Source organism: Ursus americanus, chromosome 1, assembly GCF_024610735.1.
Source record: "Ursus americanus isolate L20-20 chromosome 1, mUrsAme1.1.p, whole genome shotgun sequence".
Taxonomy (NCBI): domain Eukaryota; kingdom Metazoa; phylum Chordata; class Mammalia; order Carnivora; family Ursidae; genus Ursus; species Ursus americanus.
This window is the reverse complement of record NC_142127.1, coordinates 28,826,940-28,848,748: the sequence shown is the minus strand read 5'-3', so window position 1 is coordinate 28,848,748 and position 21,809 is coordinate 28,826,940. Positions and strand designations below refer to the sequence as shown.

Sequence of the window (21,809 nt, the reverse complement as noted above, 5' to 3'; positions counted from 1 at the left end):
ATACAGTTTTTCATCATCCTTTACGTCATCTAGTGCTAATCACGTTTTTTAGTGCTAATCATTTTGATAGGTGCATAGTAATATCTTATTTGTTTTAATTTAATTTATTTTTTTATCTGATGGCTAATTGAACATTATTTCATATGTTTATTTATCATCTATGTATCCTCTTAGGTGATCTGTAATGCATGTTCGCCTGTTTTTTTTTAATGCTATCTTTTTTGTTTTTTTTACTATTGAATTTTGAGAGTTCTTTGTATATTCTAGATACTAGTCCTTTGTCACATGTGTGGTTTACAAATACTTTATTCTAGTATGGAGGTTGTTTTTTCGTTCCCTTTAATAAGGTTGCTCTCAGAGCAAGTTTTTCATTTTGATGAAGTCTAATTTATTAAGTTTTCCTTTTATGGATCATGCTTTAGTGTCAAGTCTGAGAATTTTTTGCCTAGATCTGGATCCCAAAGATTGTCTCTCATAATTTTTCCAAAAGTTTTTTAATTTACAATTTATATTTAAGTCTGTGATCCATTTTGAGTAAATTTTTATGTAAAGTATGAAGTTTAGGTCAAAGGTTTTTTGTTTCATTTTGCTTCTTGTTTTATTTTGTTTACTTTATGTTGTTTTTGCCTAATTGGGATGTCCAATTACTCCAGCACCTTTATTGGAAAGACTTTCCTCCTCCATTGTATTGTTTTTGCCTTTTTGTCAAAAATCAGTGGATCATATTTGTGTTGGTCTCTTTCTGGTTTCTCTAATCTGTTACATTGTTCTCTGTGTCTGTTGCTCTACCAGTACCACGCAGTCTTTACTATGGTTCTATAAAAAGTCTTGAAATTGGGTACTCATTCCTTACTTTATTCTTCTTTTTCAAAATTATTTTAACTATTTCAGTTCCTTTGTCTTCTCATATAATTTTTGAATAATCTTGTCTGTATCTACAAACAATCATTCTGGGACTTTGATAGGACTTGCATTATACTTTTTATCAATTTGGGGAAAATTAATATCTTCACTATGTAAAATATTCCACTGCATAAACACAACATATTTCTCCATTTCTATAGATCTTTGATTTCTTTCATCAGCATTGTGTAATTTACCACATAGGAGTCCTGTACATGTTCTTGCTTTGAATGATTGTAATTTGTATTATATTTCTGGTTTTCTATGTCCATGTGTGTTTATTGCTGGTATATTGAAATTGATTTATTCCAGCTTTATTAAGATATAATTGATATAAAACATTGTATAAGTTTAAGGTGTACAATGTGATAATTTGATATATGTATATATTGTGAAATGGTTACCATAATGAAGTTAGTTAACATATCTATCACCTCCCATACTACCACATTGTGTGTCTGTGCTAAGAATATTATTCTCTTAGCAACTTTCAAGCATACAATACAGTATTGTTAACTAGAGTCACCATGCTGCACATTGGATTCCCAGAATTTATTCATGTTATAAGTGAGAGTTTGTACCTTTTGACCAACATTGCCCTATTTCTCCCACTTGTCAGCCCCTGGCAACCTTCAATCTACTCTTGTTTCTATGAGTTCAATTTTTTTAGATTCCAAATATAAATGAGATCACACCATACTTTTCTTTCTTTATCTGACTTATTTCTCTTAGCATAATGCCCTCAAGATTCATCATGTTGGTTCCTTTCTAGTTATAGGGCTATTGAAATTATTCATTTCATATTGGGTGAGTTGTGGTAGTTTGTGTTTTTTAAGGAACCGGTCTATTTCATCCAGTTGCTAAATGTTTGTGTGTGTAGTGTCATAGTATTTTCTTCTTATTATTTTGATGTTTACAGCATCTCTAGTGATATTTCCTATTTAATTCCTGATATTTTGACAATATGTGTCTTCTTTGTTTTTATTTCATCTGTCTTTTTAAAGGCTTGTCAATTCTGTTGATATTTTCAACAATTCAGCTCTTTGTTTCATTGATTTTCTCCATTATTTTTAGTTTTTAATTTCATGGATTTTTGTTCTTATCTTTATTATTTCTTCCCTTATGTTTATTTTGATTTCTTTTGTTTTTTATTTTCTATGTTTCTGAAGTGGTACCTTAGATTACTGATTTGAGATCTTTCATCTTTTCTAATGTATGTATTTAGTATTCACATTTTCTCTCTCAGCATTGTTAGCTGTGTTCTACACATTTTGACATGTATTTTCATTTTCATTCAGTTCAATTATCATTTTATTTTTTCTTGAGACTTCGTGTTTAACCCAGGAATTATTTAAAGCTGTGTTATTTAATTTCCAAGTATTTGGAGATTTTCCTTATCTTTGTTATTGATTTCTAGTTTGATTTCTTTGTGGTCAGAGAACTTACTCTTCACTATTTCAATTTTTTCTTTTAAATGTCTTGAGATTTGTTTTATAGCCCAGAATGTGGTCTTTCTTGGTATATATTCCCTGAAAACTTGAAAAGAATGTGCTCTGCTGCTGTTGGATGGATTACGCTATAAATGTTGATTAGATTGGTTGGTTTATGGTGTTGCTGAATTCTTTTAGATCGTTGTTATTTTCTGCCTAGTTGTTTGATCAATTGTTGAAAAATGGGATGAGGAGTCTCCACTTATAACTCTGGGTATGTCTATTCTCTTTTTTACTTCTAACAGTTTTTGCTTCACATGTTTTATAGTTCTCTTATTTGGTACATATGCATTTTGGATTGTTGTATCTAAGAGGTGGATTGACTCTTCTATCATTCCATGTCTTTCTCTGTCTCTAGTAATTTTATTTGCTCGGACATCTATTTTATATGATATAATATAGTTACTTCTGATTTCCTTTGATTAATGCTTGCATGATATATGTTTTTCTATCCTTTGACTTTCAATCTGCCTGTATAATTATATTTGAAATGAGTGTTCTACAGAAAGCATATAGTTGGCTTATGTTTTTAAATTCACTGCCAATTGAATAATTGCTTTATTTAGGTCATCTATGTTTAATGTAATTATTGCTATGTTAGGATTTGAATGTACCATTTTTTTGCTGTTTGTTCTCTTTGTTTTCCTTTCTCTGTTGTCTTTTTTTTGGCTTCCTATGGGTTACTTAAATATTTTTTTTAGAATTCTATTTTTATTTATTTATAATGTTTTTAGTATATCTTTTTTGTATAGTGTTTTTTGTTTTGTTTTAGTGGTTGCTGCAGGTATTACTTACATTAGTTAACTTATCATTGTCCACTGGTGTCATCATTTTACTGGTTCAAGTTAAGTATAGAAAACTTACCTCCACTTATGTCACTTTACACTCAACAGGTTATAATGATTGTTCAAATTGTTTCCAGTATGCCTAGTACACTGAGAGTGAAGAGGAGTGGGGCATGAAGGAGAGAGTAGAAGCTCAACTGTAGATGACCATGTGAATCAATGTTGGGATTTGGTGCTTTGTTGTAGCAATGGAAATCTTTGAAGAGTTTTAATATGAGGATATGGTTAATTATGTAATTTAAGTAGATTATTCTAGACATTACACCTGCTTTCAAAATTCTAGGTATTTTGTTCCTTTGTTGTCTGCAATTTAATTTACAAAATAGAAGTCTGAAGCTAACTTTAACTTTGTTCCTCTGAGTGTAGAATATGTTATTTTTTCCTAGATGTTTATGAGAAATTTCTTTATTCTTGAAATGTAAACATTTCCTAAGGGTTTCTCTCTATATATGTATCTTTCCTGGAACATGGTGAACTCTGTGTGTGTGTGTGTGTGTGTGACTTTTTTTTAGTTCTAGATTTTTTTTAGTTATATCTTTACTTATTGCCTCAATTTCATTTGTTCTGTTTTCTTCCTTGGGAACCTCTATAATTCTGAGACTTAGTTTCTATTTTTTGTTTCCTATGCATACCATCATTCTTATTTTGTACACACAATACAAACACACAGATACCTATGCACATGCATATATATATATATATATATATATATATATATATGCACACATATATGTGTATGTGTCTATACGTATATAGATGTACAGCCGACTTGTGTGTGTATATTTGTGTGTGTGGAGAGAAGGACTGAGATTGAGAAAGAAGGTTTTTATATTTTTCTCTACTTTCTTATGGTTTTTCATTCAAATTTTGGAAAGGTTGTGTGATAAGTGCTAGTTAAAGGCCACTTTAGTCTGAAGTTGCCATTCTGTTTTTGAAAGCCTCCATCTGAAATTTACAGTAACTATATAGTCCACACAAAAAAAGGTTTAGTGGTGTTGAGAATATTCCAAGGCATAATGAATAAAGAAATAGTGTGACTTCATTGTTTGCTGAATTGAGTTCTCATCCCATTTTATTCTACAGACAGAATTGTCCTCATGGGGTATGGAGACCATTAATCTTTTTTTTAAGGGATTCACCAAAGCGTTTTAGTTCTGTGTCATTTTTCTGTATTAAGAAACAAAATCAGCAAAACTAAATACAAACATATTATCTAAGAGGACAATTTCTGTAAATCTTTTTAGGAACTTCTTTTGGCAAATGAAAAAGCTCTTCTGAAAGTCTAACCCAAATGGACTCTTTTAGAAGCCTATTTCCCTTTTCTCTCTTCAGGAAATGTAGAGAATAGGGTTTTTTTGAAAACTGTCCGATTTCTCACTGGAGATAAGCTTCCTCAATCAATTTTGAGTCACTTTTGCATCAGGTATTTCTGTACATAAAAAATTTTCTGGTTTATTAGGTCCTCCAACCTCTAGTGTCTTTTAACATGTTCCTTTTGTGTGTAGATGTCAGGTAAATGTCTTCAAATTAAACAGATTATTTATAACTGTAAAATTTTGCCTTTGACACTTGGTGTGTTGTTTTTACTGCACGTTATGCTTAGTTTGAGAGGAGTATAGTGTTCTGATAAAGAACATGAATTATATGGCCTGAGGCCTAATTTGGGATCTCAGTTCCATCCCTTCCTAGCTACATGGCCTTGCACAAGTGACAATATTTCTGTGGTTTCCATATGAAAGAAAATGAAGGACCCACTTCATATAAAGAGCTAATGTATCTGATTACATAAAACAGTATCTATTGTGTACCTAGGTATTAGATACCTAATAATATGTGTATTAGTTGTTACTGTTAATTTGTTATGTTATCATCAATACAACAGGTCTGTCTTTCTAAGTTGATATGTCAATGCTTTCTACAGAAAATAATTAAGTTCTTGATAAATATCATCTCGGGGACAAAGTGAAAACTTCCTAAATTATGAAGATTATTATTAAAAGAGATCAATTCCATCATTACCTTAAAAATGTTGGTTAGCTTATTTTGAATGTATTTCATTTCTAAATACTCTTTAGAAATCTTATATTCAGTGTAAAGTTACCTCAAGTGATCTTTATTAAAGAAGATGACAAACTTTTTGTAGAAGGTTAACCCCTGGTACTCTCAGAAATTAATTTTGCACTTCAATTAATTACATTCTCAGAGATATTTGGTTTTTTTGTTTATTTTGTTTTTCCAGTAAATGGCTTCTGAAGCAATTATTATCCCCTCCAGGACCCATTGATTCAGAGATGCCAACAAGTGGAATTTATTGCCTTGAGTTTGAACTGAATTTTGTAGCTGTTTTCATTGTAATTCAAGGTACTGTTTAATCCCTTTGCTTAGAAATTATTAGAGTGAAAATGTTCACATTGCAAATTACTTTTGGACAATGATACATAGGAAGATTATTCTGCAAGAACCAGCATATATGGCACTTGCTGGAAGAAATTCAATGTTGTAACCAGCCGAAATAAAGAATACCGAATCCCATGTGCTAACAGAGTAGGGATTCATTTCCAAAGCTTTGTAGTATGCAAAGGACACTTTTCTTGTGTGCTGAGAAGTTGTCTCTGGGACCGTCACACTTGGAATTCCAGCAGATTACCCTATCATCAAGTCATCAGTATGCTGCTATTTGAATAAACACAGCTGTTGTTTTCCAAGAAATATGGCTGGGAGCAGCAAGGAAAAAAAAGGGCAATTAGTGTTATTGAAATGGAGGGGTACTCAGGATGGCATATATGTATTTATGAGAGTGTTCGTTTCCGAATAGTCTATTTACCATGCTGTGACTTAACAGTGGGGGAGTAATGATCCCCTCTCCAAATCCTTGGTACTTTACTGCATTTTGCTATTTGCCTAATATTAATGATGAATATTTTTCATAATTAAGTAAATACATACTTTAATTCTTATGACCTTGTGCTACCTTCTATCTAAAACATCTTAAAATTTTTAAGGCAACTTGTTCTAAGGACTCATATATACAAGAATAGATGAATATGCAAACATATTTTTGAAACTCCACTGATGATTTTTCATTAGTTTTCCTGCCTTTGGAAAACCTGGGGAGCAGAGACATCATATGCCAATGCTGGGAGTAAGGCCGGTATTTGGGGGTCAAGGGAAACCTCAGCATGTTGTAATAAAAATAGTAGTAGACCAGAAAGATTAGACCATAAACAGCAAGGGGATTCTCTCTCCTGGATTTCAGCTTCTTTGTCTGTAAACTGTTGGGACTGGTTGATGTGATCTCTCAGGTCTCTTCAAATTCCCTAATGTTTTTAATTTGGGCCTTTATTATTCTGGTATGACATTCAAAGCTGGGGAACACACTTAGTACAGAGACCCATTAGAACTGGTGGTTGTCATTTTTGTAAATTTAACTAACAAACATACAAACATTCTAGCTGTTTTTGTGCTTTTAGTATAAATAAAGACAAGAAGTGGGGTGATTAATTAAGATGTTCTCAGTGCACCACTCATCTACAACAGCTTGTTTTTAACTTACATAGTTTTAGGGCTTTAGGGCTTTTAGGGCTTTTTCTATTGTCTAAGAAAGCTGGTTCAAGAGTATTGGTTTGGCAGGTGGGAAGGAGAAGGAGGAGAAGACTAGAGAAAGGACATCAAGGTTTCATTTCTGTGGTAAAACTGCCAGGAAAAAGAAGATGAAGTTAGAAAAGCAATGGCTTTTTCCTGAGACAGTCATTGTGCTGTACTTTAAAGTCATCTCATGAGAGACGTACAGAAGATGCCAGCACCTACTTGCTTGGTGGCTGTGGCTGTTTGATGTCATGTCCAGTAACCAACTTACATATCTTCTACTTTTATGTCTTCTAAATACAGAGTTGACCTCTGACTTAAAAGTTAGTCCTCACATGTTCAAGTCCAATGAAATGGAAAAATTTTAAAGAAACTCCACAGATGAAATGACACACATCAAGGGTGTGGATATGTTGTTTTCCAGTGTTTTTGAGTGGATGTGAGAGAAAGATTCATATAACTCCCATTCAAAAATCAACAAAAGCCTTCAGACAAGAATGACAAAGCAGCATGAATAATGTTGGGGGTCCATGCAGGGACGAGGATGACAGGGCGTTTGTTCCATAGTCAGAACAGCAACCATCTACGCAATGTCTGAGGTCTGATTTTTGTGACCTTGGGCCCAGCCACAGAATACTGTCGCCCAAACCCAACCCGTCCTCATTAATAGTAACAACACACAGTAGTTTAGTGCTTTATACTTTCAGAGCTCTTTTGCATTTATTATCTCATCTCTGATCCATTTTTAGGATGGTGTTAGCCTTACCTCATGCCCTAGCATTTCATCATTCCTTTGCAGACATTATGGCTTTTAGTTGATAGGTCTGGTTTTTCTACTCATACTTTGGGCAACCTGTTGAGAAGATGAAAGTGACATTTTGGTTAGTGGTTTAACCAAATGACAAAGTTAAACTGAAATAGAAAGTTTCTAATGGGGTCAAATAATAAGTTCTAAGGGAAGAAATTAAAAAAGGCTTATATACAGTGGTGGTTTTTCTCACTATGGTTCTATGTCGGACAAACCATTTCCTACTCATTTTCTCATTTGATCCTCATGGAAAGCCCCTCAAGTAGGAATTTATTATTAACCCCAATGTATAGATGAGGAAACAGACAATTAGGCACTTTAAATGGATAGAAGCCACAGGGCCAATGGTAGAGTGGGGATAGTAATTAGTTCTATAAGCCATTGCCTCTTTCTATCACACCCTAGTGCCTCCCTGTGCATGAGAACTTTTCAGGTTGGGGATTTGTTGTTGTTGTTGTTTTGTTTTGTTTTTGCATGAATCATTTTCCCTCCCAGAATTAACACTAGCAGCACAGGAAACTAATTCTGAGTCATGTTAACAGTGCAAGGTTACTGCATGCTCTGCATTATCAGGGCAGCATATGTTACCCAAGAACTAGAGAAAAATCAGAGAGAGAGTAGATGTTAAAGGAGAGCTGGAACTAAAGCTGCAAGCTCTTCACTCTGTCACTGGGTCTCTTTTTCTATAAAGTGGACAGAATTCCTGTTTCTTTGGTAGTTGGAGTCCAATGTACTATTTGAATCCTTCAGACAGAAGGCTCAATACTTAATTGTCAATTAAAATTGTTATGGCTTAATACTAACTGATGTGATCTTATGGCTAAGATCTTGATCTTCAGGATTATGAAACATGCTAAAATTTGTCCCCTCGAAAGCATTTACCTGTTGCTCCTCTGGGTATAAGCTCCAAGGGTTTTTCATTTAAAAGATGATTGAATGATTAAAGCAAGGAAGTTGGAGAATGAAAAGGTCTGTTAGGCAGTTTTCTGTATTTGGTACTTCTAGAAGCTGTAAAGGCTCATGTCCCACCATATAAAACAGAGAGGGAGGGAGGAAGTTGGAGGTCAGGGCCAAACTGTACATAAATGACAGGGCAATGGCAGAGTCACTTAAATCCAAAAGTAATGTAATATGGAAATGATTGTAAAGATCTGTTGCTGCAACCCAAACCCGGGACATCGTCTAGGGGCCCCAGAGTCTATAGTAGCGCTGTCACTCTGGGTCATTCATAATAATAGATGAAAGGTTCCCTGTAAAAGCCAGGTGTTGGGAAAATGCTACTCCTTTTCTTCCCAACATTGGATGGGTTTGTGAGGGATCTGTTTGGCAGGGAAATGGTCAGAAACTAGGCTCAAGTTCTGTGCAGAGTGGGCATATTACCAAGGTAGCCATTTACCACATAACTCTTCTCTCAGCAATTAGAGTTTTTGTGTCAGCTCACACACACATCTACCAAATATTTTCCATCTTGCTTATGAATCCCCTTATTAAAGAGGATAATTAGTGGTTCAAAACCAGAATCTTGTAGAAGAAGCTAAAACTCATAACTGGAAAGGCGAGCAGAGAGGTTGGGACAGTAAGTTAGTCAGGGTTCTTTGTGACCAAGTAATAGAAACCAACTCTGGAAAGTTTAATAAAAATTGAAGAATATATGAAGATATAAGAGAGTCTCACCCCAGATCTGAAAATCAGCTGGGCCGCAGTTCAAGTAATGGAGAACTTTAGGGAGCCTATAGTATTCTCTCTCATTTTGTATATCTTCTAAATATTTGCTGTTTCCTTCCTCTCTTATCTTGGATAGCTTCTAGATATTTGCAATTTCCTTCTTCCTATAGATATTCTCTACTATTCAGCTATGCCATGGAAATACGTTGTCAGGCTGTCCTCGGCTCCTAAGTTTACATGTCATAAGTCCAATAAAGCAAGATACCATCAGTTCTAATATATTTCCTGGGAAAGAATATGATTGTCCTGGTTTTAATCACATGTCCACTTCTGTTTGGGTCAAACATGACAGCTGAGGATTAACTTTCTGACCCTGCGAAGTGGTAAGAAGTTCCTAGAGAAGGGGGAATCATGATGAGCTGAGAACATGCCATAAAATATGTCTACTATACGTAGAGCTGTAAGTAAGAGATGACACCAACAATTAGAAATAGGAAACTAGAAACAAACGGAACAAGGGGGAGCAAATTTGGAAGGTGTGGGATTGCCTTGAATATCATGATCATGCTCCCTCTGATCAGTTGTTAGGCATTAGACAATGAGCTTGTTAGGAGCTCCCACAGTCATAAAGCAGGCAGGACAGGAGGCAAGTTTAGGAGATAGGAGGAAATGGGTTCATAGCAAGACTGAAAATATTTGGTAGATGTACGAGCTGACACAAAAGCTCCAATTGCTGGGGCGCCTGGGTGGCACAGCGGTTAAGCGTCTGCCTTCGGCTCAGGGCGTGATCCTGGCGTTATGGGATCGAGCCCCACATCAGGCTCCTCCGCTATGAGCCTGCTTCTTCCTCTCCCACTCCCCCTGCTTGTGTTCCCTCTCTCGCTGGCTGTCTCTATCTCTGTCGAATAAATAAATAAAATCTTAAAACAAAACAAAACAAAACAAAAAACAAAAAAAAACACACAAAAGCTCCAATTGCTGAGGGAAGAGTTTGTGTTGTGTGGTAAATGGCCAACAATCAAGGCAATTTCTGCAAATGGGGATGTAGAGTAAGTAACGCAAGAGAACAGGTAAGTGGCACATTCAGCAAGGGGGACCCACCAATGAAGATCACATTGTTACCCCTCCGTGTCCTTTTCCACCTTAGTTTCTTCCCACATTCTAGAAAAGGTGCAGTGTGCCATGGGACCTGAGACAAAACAACAGGAGACTAGGACCAGAAGAATGGTGGCCACAGCTTAGCAATTTATCTTTTAGAGGTTGAGTCTTGGCCTGTGTCTGGAGTTATTGAAATTGAGTCTGGACAATATCTAGACCCCAGCCAGGAGCCCCAGGTCTTACCTGAGGCATTCGCACATTGCTCTCAGGCTAGAAAACCTTTTCTAGTACTCACTGGCAGGCTGGTTGACCTTGTTGATATACTCACTGTTGGCTCAGGAACAGGTGAAGGCATGAGTGACTCTGGCAGAAGGTGTAGGTGAGCAGTAGATGAACTTTTGGCAGTAATGCTATTATTGGTATTTGAGTGAACTGTTAGTGGCATTTATTATCCTCAAACCAAAATACTTCCTTTTATCTTTCATATGTTTTTCAGTTTTCCTCCCCTTGATTCTTTTCTTCTCTTCCATTGTTGTAAATCAATAACATTTGAACTGCACTTTTGAAATAGAGTATTTTTTAAAAATGCATGAAGCCTTTTGTAACACAATAGTTCTTTTTCTAAAGCAAATAATTACTTCCTAATTGTTCTGTAAGATTGTAGTTTATTGCATATATTTTTAAAGCAGGCAGCACCTGCAAAGTGATCATCTTATTACCATTTTTTTAATCAGGCAGCATGTCTATAGGATAATTCCAATTAAATTTTTAGAAGATTCAATAATGGAAACAGAGTGAGGAAAATGGGGAAAATATATTACCCAAAGCAAAATTGTTTTGAAACAACATTTTATGTGGCTTCCCTCAGGTTTCAGTGGCTTTTAAAGAGATGGTTCCACATCTTGATTTACTATCCATCCAAAAGTTTAAATCCAAGGTTGTTTTTACAATGATGCCTCCATTTCAAAGTGTTCTTATTACGAGATGAGAGCACCCAAACAGAGAGGTGAACATTTAAAATATAGAGCAGATAATGAAGCGTCACTAATCTGAAGCAATTGCTCTGCATTAGACTCCAGAGAGTTGAATTATACAATTCATATCTAAGAGTAAGAAGAGCTCCATATTAAGCATGTTTCTCTGTCTCTGAAACCAAGCAGGAAAACTTATAAATGCATCTCAACTATCTTCCTGGAAGAGCATTTTTACTGGTTTGCAGCTACAGAGCACTCGGTTCTCTGTTGAATGTCCCTGATTATTAATTCTCAAGCAGTTGAAAGGAGGCTTTGAATTGGACCCTATCCCACAATGCCCTTTATGTGGTGTGACTCTCAGAGGCCTCTGCCTCCCACACTTCGGCAAAGACTCACTTAAACTTGATACACTCCTGTGTTACACTTTTCTTCTTTGTAACAGCAGTGCCTGGAGCTCGGTAGAGATGGGAGAAGATTCGGGGTAATGGACCCGATTACGAAGGCTTTTGAAAGTGTTGAGGGGAGGTTAGATTTGGTGGAAGGAAAAATCTTTCAGAATGTGGTATGGCCCAATATCTGTTCTGGAGATAATCCTGTCCACAAGCGGTGCTTCTATTTCATCCACAATTCAAAGGGATTGAATATTCATATAAAACTTTAAGCTGAAAATCTGAGCACAGCCTGGGGTTTGCAGAACTAAAGCCATCATAGTCTCTTTTCTCCACCATTACTGCTTTCTCATAATTTAGGAGCCCATGGAAAATTTGTAATCCCTTTGTGAAAATAGAAGACACTGAAATGGTAATTATTGGCTCATCCTAGTTACATATTTAAAGGCCAGAGCTTTTTTGGTTTTAACTTCTAGCCAGTTTCATGTGAGGTCATTTGGTGATAATATTTGGGTTCCCCCTTGGCTGTGTGTATTAACTATAGAGTAGAGGTCAGAAGTTTAAGCCCTGGGGAAGCAAAGCAGGGCTAAGCAAAGCTGATGGACTTCCTGAAGGACATTGGTAAGTACCAAGAGTTGTCAGACAAATGGAAAGGAAAAGTTGGTGAGACTATCATAGAAGGGAAGAAAGACAGAGGAGCGGGACAGGAGGAAGGAGTAGGTGGTAGGAATGGTGGATGCCCCGAATTGTTTGTGGGGCTGTGCTTGAGCAACTCCCCACGGGCTGACCAAAGGTGTTCAAAGGTTGGTGTCTTATTTTGTTTTGGTTTGGTTTTTTGAGATGTGTTTTCAGTGATTTCACGTTGGTTACTTATAATTGGTGCTATGAGAGTATTGACACCACAGAAACCGGCAAACACTATAAATCATTGCCCCCCCCCCCCGCCCCCACCAAGAGCTTGTTGTTAAATATCTACTAGCATAGTACTGTTCCTGTATGTTTCTTTGTGACACAAGAGGCCTCAATTGCCACATGTGTCACAGCAGGAGAGAGTTTGGGAGAGGCTGAATTAGTTGGGTAGGGGGCAATTCCAGGACCAGAAATAAACTGGAGTCAGTGTTTCCACAGAAACAGAAGCAGGTTAAGATCATGGAGAGAAGAGGTCAAACAGCCGATAAAGGTATATTTCCAGCCATTTTGCAGATAATACGAGCAGGATCTTATCTAATCTTCTTAACAGCGCAGTAAGCTGTGGTTGAGAGAAGTTAAATCCACACAGCACACAGGTAGAACCATAAGAATTTGTCTTATTCCAAAGTCCTGATTCCTAATGCCCACACTGTAGAGTTCCTCTGTAGCCCAGACGTAGCCCTCAGCATCTCTTTGCTGCTCTACAGAACTTGGGGGTCCAATTAGGCAGGTGGTGCTCTCCACAGTGTTTGGGGTCACCATCCACACTGTAACCTACCGCAGAACCTACGTGAATAGTGCACACCCAGTACAGCTATCCACTGCAGATCTGCCTGTGGGCACCTCCTAACTCTACAAAGGGGAAGAGGAGTCTTAGTCAAAACATCATCTGCTCCACTCCAGAGCAAAAGGCAGTTTACCCTCCTCTTCTAGATTTATGACCTTTCTTTATTTCTACCCTGTATTCATTCATTTGTTCATTCAATAAATGATTGTTAAAGGCCTGTTTGTACTGTGATAGAAACTGAAAATATAATAGGGGCGATTTTGGCTCAGGTCATGATCTCAGGATTGTGAAATCCAGAGCCATGTAGGACTCTGCACTGGGTGTAGAGCCTCCTTCAGATTCTCTCTCTCCTGCTCTCCCCTTTCCTCTGCCTCACCCCTACAACCCCCCACTCCTGCTGGCTTGCACACTTTCTCTCTCTCTCTCAAAAGAAAGAAAGGGGGAAAAAAAGGAAAGAAAATACAACAGAGTAGCCTGGAGAATATGGGGCTGAGGGGCACCATGCAAGTGTCTAAGTTGGAAGCTGCAGAGGAGCAGGGGTGAAGACGTAGGTCTGAGGACTGTGGGTAGTGTGTGGCCACACTTTCTATACCATCATGGAGATGCCATCCTTTTGAATATTTTGAATAAGCAAAAGCCTTAATCTGGCAACTTTTTTCCCCTGTTTTTTTTTTTTTTTCTTCACATTATGTCCTTGGCCCTTACCTAGGAAATTGCCTGAGGACCTTATTGTGGACATTAGTGGACTAGATATTCTCCCTTCAGAGATCCTGACACTTTCTGTGCTCCTATCCCTGGGGTGAAACTATCTTAGATATAATAACATTATATAGTATTCGGTTAGTTCAAACAGCATAATTGAATTCTAGCTATTGAAGTGCCCCACAGATATTCTAAAGAGGAGTTGGCGTTAAGCATGTGTGGGTAGGGAAGCCATACATGTATAAAGACAGTTTCAGTCCAAGGTTCTCAAAGTGTGATCTCTGGACAGCTATCAATATCACTTGGGAATTTATTAAAAATTCACATTTTTGAGCCCCAGCCCAGACCTACCAAATCAGAAACTCTGGGAGTGGGCTTAGCTGTGTTTTGACAAGCCTTCCAGGTGATTCTGTTATTAGTTGAAGTATGAGATTCGCTGAGTTAAGTAATATTAACAAGTGAAACCAATAACAATTGAACAACAAAACAAATTTTAATGTGGAGCAATACAGAATTATGCAATTAACCTGCTTTGGTCAACCCAGCACTAGTTTGGATCCTTAGATATGTTTTTCTTTTCTTGCTGAGTTCTTAAAAACTAGAAGTGCTTCAGTATCCTCACTACTTTTGCAAATAACCATTAGATGGATTTATAAAAAGATTGATTGTACATTTTCATTTCCTCAAGCGGTCATTTATTCATTAAGATAATACTCATTCTCGGGCAGCAGACAAAAGACTTGAAGACATACACAGCTGAAGGAAATGAAAAGGCAACAAGGCTAAGAGAACAAAGACGAGGATTGCCACGGTCCAGAGGTCCAGAGGGTAGCTGTGGAGGAAGCAGTTTTTATGCTCCTGCTTCTATTGGGTCCTTCAGGAAATGAAAGTGTTTTGTGTCTTTTCATTTACACCTCAAGAAACAGGGAATAATGATTTTCTTCTGTGGAGGATCTTAAATTTAAGCAGATGAAAAATTAGCCTTGAGTATATAAATACAAAATCAAAGTCCATAAATTTAATTATTGCTTCCCCTGATTAGTTGATCTTCTGTCATGATATTCACCTCTCTGGTGTAGAGGGTTAAGGGTTACATTCACTTTTAAATTCCTTTGGTGTACTCAGGAATAGCAATACACAAAGAAAGTTTTCATTTATTCATCAATAAATATTTACTAGGCTCACCATGTTATCAAACTAAGATGCTGTAAAAGATACAAGGTAGCAGGCAACATGAACCCTACCTTTAGGGCATTCAGAGTCTACCAGGAGACAACTGCCATTGCGCAAGTAAGCATAGTAAAACTTAAAAGGGATTTTTCCATAAGATGGTCAAAACAAAGGACAATGAAAGCTCTGGAGAAGTGTTCCTTCTAGCTTTGACCAGATTTGGTCTATGATCACATAAATCCTTATTAATTAGGTTCTTATTCTCTTTTTTACTGTCACTGGTAAGCTAAATTGCTGCAAAAATAATCCTCTCCCATGGGAGATCTTACAGACACACTCTAAATGCCCCTGCCAAGCTGCCCAGAATTTAGCTCTGAAAAGAATGGCCAAAGAGGTCAAAGAGGCAAGCAAGAGATTTTGAAGAATTTGGTCTTTAAGGGTATGAGTGTGTAAGATGCCAAAGCCTGGGGGTACACAGCTGAGGTCAATGGGTATTAATTGCTAACACCTAGAGGTAATTAGCAGTAATTACCCGAAGGAGTGAGGGGAGCAGCCGACAGATTTAAAAGGCAGCATTTCCAGAAGCTCCTACCACATCAGGAACCTGTTTCTAGGTAAGAGATAATAAATGAGTTCTCTACAGTAATTTACTTAAAGAGTGTTTAAATTGCACTCCAAAAGACCCCTGAGGGAAGCTTATGTATATTTCATTAAAACTTGCAGCCCCTCCCATCCAGAGGTGGGGTTTATTTGCCAAGGCCTTGAGTCTGAGCTGGTCTTATGACTTGCTTTAACCAATAGAATGCAGGGAAAGTGAAATTAGTTTACTTAAGCTTCTAGGTCTTAAGAGACCTTTCAGCTTCCACCTTCACCTTCCAGGAATGCTGCCCTGAGATCATCCTGTGAGGAAGCTAACTACCGGACAATGAGCAACATTCTGGAAAAGATCCAGGCATCCCAGCGGACGGCACCAACTTCAGATTTACGAGTGAGTGGGTCTTGGATTTTTCAGCTAATAATGTACCTTGCAGATTAGACACTCAAAGTAGATTTTTTTAACGACTTCCTCCCCCTATGGCAAAATTATTTTCAATAATAGTTAACAAGAATTATAATTTTATTGATATTTTAGTTTTAAAACAAACAATTGGCAATTAAAGTAATGAATGCTTATCAATTTGAAAGATTAAAACAGAAAATATTTTGTGTATGAATTTAAAAATTGTGTTTACCAAACAAAAACATTATATCTGACCATTCTTACTTTGTTTCACCTTTAACAAACTTTTGTATAAACAAAATCTCCAAGGGTTCCTTGGGCAATGATTGTAAAGACAAGGAAACAGAACTTGATATCATTGTTAATTTCAAATCTTAAAAGAATATGTAGGACCACAGGGTTGGAGGTACAAACTACACACAGAAAGCTTGGACAATTCCAAATCATTGTGAAATTATTCTTAAAACAAACGTGTAGCTGACACGGTATGTTGGGGCACCAACTGTAGCGAATTCTCTAAATTAACTTCCCAGTAGAATGCAATGTTTTATTAAAGGACACGTAATAAAATATACTAATTTGAAGCTTATGTATATATTATTAAAACTCAAGCACTCCAGCATTGTTCAGAAATTCAAACAATGCTATAGACTGTCCCTCCAAAATTCATGTGTTAAAACCTAATCTCCTAGGATGGTATTATGAAGTGGGGTCTTTGGGAGCTAATTAGGTCATGAAGGTAGAGCCCTCATTAATGAGATTAGTGGCCTTCTAAAAGAGACCTGAGAAAGCTCCCTTATCCCTTCTGCTGTGTGAGGGCACCTCAAAGAATGGCCCTCTATGAACTAGGAAGCAGGTTCTCCCCAGAAGCTGACCATGCTGGTGCCCTGGTCTCCAGACCGCTAGCCTCCAGAACTGTGAAAAATCAATTGCTGTTGTTTATAACTTAGCTGGTCTGCGGTAGTATGTTACAGCAGCTGGAGAAGAATAAGACTCCCAATAATTATTTTTTCCCCTGGAGAGGAATAGTTTATCACTGACAGTATTCAGAAATATTGGCACATGGTGATAATCAATTACTGACTTTTAGTAATTTCTATTGTTTTGAAATTCCACAAACAGTGAACCTTATTGCCTGTACCCTGGGTGGACTGCTTCTAGACATTTCAGTTCCCATCTGACTGCAACACCATGGATAAACGAGGTAAGAGTGGTAGAATTGCTCAATCAGTTCAAAGAACTGTCAGAAATAATAGATGGTTATTCTATGCTTCCAAGTTTTGAGGTAATCACATAGCCATAGATAACTGGTAAAGGGAATAATCACTTAGAGCAATTGGCCTAGATTTTTCTTCCTGAAGCCAGAAACAAATATAGGAGCTCTAAATGTATACTGGTCTCCATCTTTTAAGTTGAAGGTAAAGATTTAGAGAATATATGTGTATGTTGTAGCTTATTTAAAAAGGTGAAGTTATCTTAAGATAGTAGAGGTGATTTAAAAAGGAAATGAAAAAAACATTTCTGTGGGAACTGGAGATTAAAAATTATCATGAGGATGTTGTAAGTGGGAGAATGTTTCCAAACAAAGCAAAACAAAACAAAAAACTAAAACAGAGCGTAACATCCTGAGGATGAATCCTTTGTAGCATCCGAGCATGAAGCCAGAGTTTCTGGAGTGGGATCTGAATATCCCTGAAACGATGAAGAATCATTCTAAATAGTAGAAAGACATAAAACTCTGTCCTCCAGACTAGGAGGAATAGCACATTGTGGGGATTGATATTTTCCTGGCACGAAGCTTTAACATAGCTTTTACTTAGTTGGTAGGTAATTTTATTGAGAAATACCTAAAACAAGGGGAAAATTTGGCATAAAGTCCACTAATAACTTTTATGTAGATTTCAATTATATAACCAAAGATAGATGCTGTTTCCATATACTGTACTGAAAAGTCTACAAATAGGAAACTGAAGTCACAGAAAACTGGAGTTATTTTAAATATTTCTGTCCATTAATTTTATGATTTTTATAAGTTTGATTGATTTTTCATGATATCCCAAGCATTTCTTTCTCAAAGAAAAGATTCCTTTGGCCATAATTTGGCAAAAATGAAGTGCATATTGTGAAAATTGGAAAGACTGCAGATACTGGATGGTCTGTTCAGGTGAAAATAAGCTGAAACTTGTAGAGATGAGAAATTCTTCGAAAAAATGAGAGCTGTATGTTCTAGCTGCTATAAAATACAGAGGATGTCTGTAGGTCAAAGAAAAATAATGGAAGGTGTGCTGGTGACAAGGAATGATCAGGGCTGGCAATTCTCTCAGGTGGTCAATGGCAAACAAACTTTACTTTTGAATGGTGACTATAAACTCTCATGTATCATTGAGACTTAGTGGGTAGAAATTAAGGAATATAATATTGGCAATGAGAAGTATGTATCTTATTCAAACAACATGGAGTATAAGGGCATACATAGTAGGATGTGATAATGTGATTTATAATAAATACATATTTGGTCTTTGTCCCCATTTCTGGCAGAGCTCCTAAATCCCTTGGAATTTGCTGAATGAAGAGAGCATAAGGTGTCTTTTGTTAGGTTAATGAGATGACTTTTGGATTGCATCTGTGTGGGGGGTTGGTTGCCAGTGGAGCCAACCATGTGATTAGAAAATTGAAACTTTCAGAACTCTCTCCTCCAGCACCTCCTGGGAGGGAGGAGAGGATTGAGATTGAGTTAAATCTCCAATGGCCAATGACTTAATCAATCCTGCTTATATAATTAAGCATCCTTAAAAACTCAAAAGGCCAGGATTTAGAGAGCTTCCCAGTTGGTAAACGCATGGAGATTTGGGGAAAGTGGTGTGCTCAGAAAAAGCATAGAAATTCTTTGCCCTTTCTTCATATCTCGTCATATACATCTCTTCCATCTCACTGTTCCTGACTAATGTCTTTTCGTAATAAACTGGTAATCTAATCAGTAAAATGTTTTTTCTGAGTTCTGTGAACCACTCTAGCAAATTAATCAAACTCAAAGAAGGTGTCACGGGAACCTCTAATTTATAGCCATTCCATCAGAAAAACCTGGACTTGCAATTGGTGTCTGAAGTGTGTATACATGGGTGGAGGGGCAGTCTTGTAAGACTGAGCCCTTAAATTGTAATCTAAGGAGGGCATTCTTGGAACCTCTAATCTATAGCCTAGGTCAGAAGCACAAGTGAAACCTGAGATTGAGGTTGGCATCTGAAGTGGAGGGCAGTCTTGTGGGACTGAGCCCTTAACCTGTGGAATCTGATGCTATCTCTGGGTAGATAGTGTCAGAATTGATTTGAATTGTGGGATATCCAACTCGTGCTTGAAAATTGCTTGATGGGGTGGGGAACACTCCCTACCCCACACTTGCACACGTGTGCACGCACACACGTATATGCATTGGAATTGTTGGATGGTCAGAATCCTTTCAGTAGAATAATCCATTTTTAACAGAACAGAGTATGATGAATGATGGAGAGATTTGGGAAAGGATATAAAGAGAGAAAAACAGACCTGATATTTCTGTGGAATGGTTTTAAAGCATGCATGGTCGGAGGATGAAAATACAGTTTTCATGATAAAGCCTACAAAACTGGTAAAGAGGCAATATTCAAAGGCATGACAGATTTTTAATTAATGTCCGTACATTATTAGAAGTCTATTGAAACAGAGGAGTTGGTACATGATTAATTTTCTTGGTGATAATAAATTTAATAATTATGAAAACATGAAAGGAAACTCTAGTGTGGGCTTATCAATAAGAAAAAACATGGCTTGATAAAAGAATAGTGACAGGAAATTTGGCTTGGAAGTGACTAAGACATGAGAGAAGTTCTTCACAGATCAAAAAGGGGGAGGTGGACTTGGTTAGACCTGATCCCAGCCTTCTCAAGGGTATACTTCAGAAAGTTTAGAGAGAATCAAGTTATAATTCCATAGCCAAGGATTCAAAGTGAACCAAAGCCAAAATAAGGTAGAAATATGTAATGACAACAGTGGGTAATTGAGTTTCTACTACAAGCCAATTACTGTTTGAGGCACTTTGAATGTGCTATTTCTAGAAAACCATTTTGGTTCCACATTTACCACAGACCCCACAGAGGAGAAAAGGCATTGGAGGTGTGTGAATGGAGAGGGCGGGGGACCAGTGTGACCGCTCATAGATAAACTCAGATATTTTTAAAGACCACAAGTGAAAAGTAAAGGAAGGCATCCCAAATAAAGGGTAAATGTAAAATTGTGGCTGAAAGCTGTAGGGAAATGTTACGAACATGCTGGGCTCAAAATATGCTGAGACTTGAGAAAGACACCAACCTAGAATAATCTCAAAAGAAGGAATTAGGGGCCGCTTGTGGTGCATCCCGGATGGCAGTGACAGACATGCTGCTCCATACTTTTATTTGCTTCCTTCTCTGTTAGGAAGAAGCTTCAAACTGGAAAGAGAGCAAATATAGCTAAGCAGTATTTCAATGTGTGAGAGGGGGATAAATGGCAAAGAGAACCTTGCTGTTTTGAATGTTTGTGTCTCTTGAACTTGGCCCTGAAGGGACTTGCAAGAGCTATCCTGGGAACACTGTTGGTGATATTTGTGTACTCGTGTTACTGAGAGAACGAACCAACTGAAGCCAGATACTCTAATTTTGAAAAGAATAAAAAGTGAGCTCTAGGAGCTAATAGAATTTTCTTGGTTTCTTCATGTTTAGTTGTTTCCTTCTCTGATTCCATTGAAATGACCTCATCCTGATACAACAGTTGACGTACTTTGTCATAACTATTTGCTTTTATCATATCTAGACTGCAATGTCCTCGAAGGTAAGGACTGTCTTGTATTCATTGTTATTTCCCCAGGGTCTGTCACAGAGCACTGAATCACAGTGAGGACTTCTGCTTATTAATCAATCTCTTGCTCTCGCACTCGCACTCCCTCTCTTCATTGTCTTCTCTCTTCTGTTCTTTCCATTCAACATGTTATGGTTAGCTTTAATGCAATTAAAAGCAAACTCCTTGCTTAGTTTATGGAACTTTGTTTTTCTTTCTCTCTCTCCCTCCTCTGTCTCTCTTCTGTCTCCGCACCCCCCCAGTCTCTCTATCTCTCCCCGCCATCAGTCTGTCTGTCTGTCTCTCCCTCTCCCCTTCAGTCTCTCTGTCTCTATCCCCACCCCCACCCCACCTCAGTCTCTCTCCCTCCCTCCCTCCCTCCCTCCCTCTGTCTCCCTCTCCCCCCCCCCCCCGCCCCCGTCTCCCTCCCTCCCTCCCTCTCCCTCGGTCTGTCTCTCTCTCTCTCCTTCTCTCCCTCGGTCTCTCTCTTCCTCGCTCTTTTTTTCTTTCCTTTCAAAAAAGAAACTGTGATCATTTAGCTACTGATTCCATGTAGGAATTGCTTCCAGGAATTTGTTGGAAAAATACTTATATTTTTCTAAATCTTGAATTCTGGGAAAAATCAGTTAAGAAAAAAATGGGAAAAATCATAATTATCCTGCAAGAATTAAAGCCTAGCAGTGAACACAAGGAATCCACTGGTGTCAAGTTGAAACCAAGAGCAGGAAATGCTGATGTGTAAAATTGAAGACTCTGAAGTTAAGGCCACCATGTCCTAGAACTGGGCACATATTGTAATGACATACAGAAGAGTTTCACAGCTTGAAAAATTCTCTAAGAATCTGCCTACTCATC

At 37.4% G+C, this 21,809-nt stretch overlaps 1 long non-coding RNA gene across 2 annotated transcripts in view; it reads left to right on the top strand.

Annotated features, from left to right (window-relative positions):
- The window catches only part of LOC123783030 (uncharacterized), a 77,854-nt gene extending 59,896 nt beyond the window's left edge, over positions 1 to 17,958 (top strand). Inside the window, exons 1-3 of one of the 2 annotated variants that reach the window (XR_006777103.2) lie at positions 5,484 to 5,599; positions 15,986 to 16,094; positions 17,229 to 17,958. This is a non-coding gene — a long non-coding RNA (uncharacterized LOC123783030). Of the gene's footprint in view, positions 1 to 5,483; positions 5,600 to 15,985; positions 16,095 to 17,228 lie in introns of those variants that run through there. The other variant, XR_015725417.1, reaches the window with a different exon arrangement.
- Positions 17,959 to 21,809: the final 3,851 nt, after the last annotated feature.